The sequence below is a fragment of the Morone saxatilis genome, unplaced genomic scaffold, assembly GCF_004916995.1.
Source record: "Morone saxatilis isolate NCDOM2014 unplaced genomic scaffold, NCSU_SB_2.0 Contig16, whole genome shotgun sequence".
Lineage (NCBI taxonomy): Eukaryota > Metazoa > Chordata > Actinopteri > Moronidae > Morone > Morone saxatilis.
Genome location: NW_023339718.1, coordinates 17759697 through 17761584, shown reverse-complemented (window position 1 = coordinate 17761584; position 1888 = coordinate 17759697). Strand labels below are relative to the sequence as shown.

General features: G+C 36.2%; 1 protein-coding gene across 1 annotated transcript in view; it reads left to right on the top strand.

Annotated features, from left to right (window-relative positions):
• Positions 1-1888, top strand: part of nos1 (nitric oxide synthase 1 (neuronal)) — a 34862-nt gene that overhangs the window by 12452 nt on the left and 20522 nt on the right. The gene's annotated exons all lie outside the window — the stretch shown is intronic.

The window sequence follows — 1888 nt, the reverse complement described above, 5'->3', positions numbered from 1 at the left end:
TCTCCTGATAATTTTCTCGCTCAGTCTAAAGTATAAAATCAGAAAACAACTAAGTTCCTAAAACCCAATGTCACATCTTCGTTTTGTTTGGCCAACAGTACAAAACCCAAAGAACACAAAGATATTTACTATCACATGAGATAAAGAAAAGCAGCAAATCATTGCAATTGAGAAGCTAAAACAATAGAAAGATTTGGCATTTATACTTGAAAAACGACTTAAGCTCTAATTGATGGGACCATAGAGTTGAACTAGCATGTATGACAAACATTATTCAAGGTCACTAGGTCGGACTGCCGTATTGAATTACATTACAATATACAGGGGTTCCTTTAGTTCTGGTCACCAAGTAAAAGTAAGGAATTGGTTGCACTGTACGGGTTTAAAAGCCTAGATTATTGAATTTGATTATCCTGCATTTGGATCAGAGATGATTTATTTAGTCAAATAAAAGAAGTGTAAAAAGAGTTTGACTCTTAACTCGTTGACACATCACAATAAGGGCAAACATGATAAACACGATCGACTGGAAAAAACATTTTTTCAATATCATTTGCAAGTCAAGTAGATTGAAGGATAATAGCACAGTGTGGTATGCCTTTTCTCTTTTCTTATATCTTCTATCTTCTTTTCGTACATTAGAGAGCTTTTCTTTAAAATGTTGGTAAAAAGCTTGTTACTATTTAGCCAGAAAGCAGGGGGTTTGTGAAATCTGGGTAAAGCTTATGAAACCTCAAATCCTTCTGAAATAAAACAACAGTGCTGATGTACCGTATTGGGACAGCTCACATGGTCATGCAGTGACTCACATGGTCATATAAGCAGTCAGCATTTTCAGAAAACAGCAAATGTGACATTTGGTGGATATTTATATCCTAATTGCCTAATATTAATGCTACATTCTTACATCTGTAGCAAGATTATTTTAACAAAACCGATCCCTCCATTCACCCCTCCATCTTCAGCAGTTACTTTCACACCCACTACAGGAGAATGGCATTCTGTCCCACATTTTGTGGGGTAAAACAGGACATAGACTAGACCTGCTAGCAACTCTGTAAGGCTGTGCTCAGGCAATGATGCGATGCTTTGAGCTACATGCTAATATCTGCATGTGAATTTTAACATTCTGAGCAACATGCAATGTTTAGTAAGTTTTCAATGTTCTTTATCTTAGTTTATTCTGTTAGCATGCTAAGATTTGCTAATTAGCACTAAACAGACAGTACAGCTGAGGCTTATGGAAATGTTATTAGTTTTGCAGGTATTTCGTTATAAACCAAAGTATTAGGCTAAATAAAAAGTTGAGCTGATGATTGTGCTTGATGAAAAAGAGGATTACTAAAGTTATTACAATTTGTCATGAGGGGATGTTATAACAAATGCGATCCCACAAATTTTAACCTCAGACCAAGTCTGTAAAATTAAGTACTGTAAATTGTGGGTCCATGCCCTCCAGAACGAAACCAATGCCAATATGGACAAGGCAACATCACTGTTGTTTTTTTTTTATATGGTAACAGAAAGATCATGATTTAGGTTAAAACACATTACTAGGTTAAGGCTAGAAAGACACTGTAGTTTGGGTTAAAATCAAAACTTGGTTAAGTTTAGGGGACCTTTGTGTCATGGTTACAATGAAAACACTTGATGAATGTTCGGGAATGATTGTTTTCAAGAACTCAAAGTTGATTAGTGGTTGGAAACAGGAAATGAACAGCAGTCCAATGTTTGCAGACCATTCACCCACCCCGAATCCTTTGCTCTTGACAGACAACTTTCAAATTAGTGCAGCCGCAAGAGAGCTCAGTCACTTTAACGTAAAGATAATGTTTTGAGCGCAAAATGCTGTGTTATTTTCCAACTTTTTCTTGGGAGGACAGTCTCT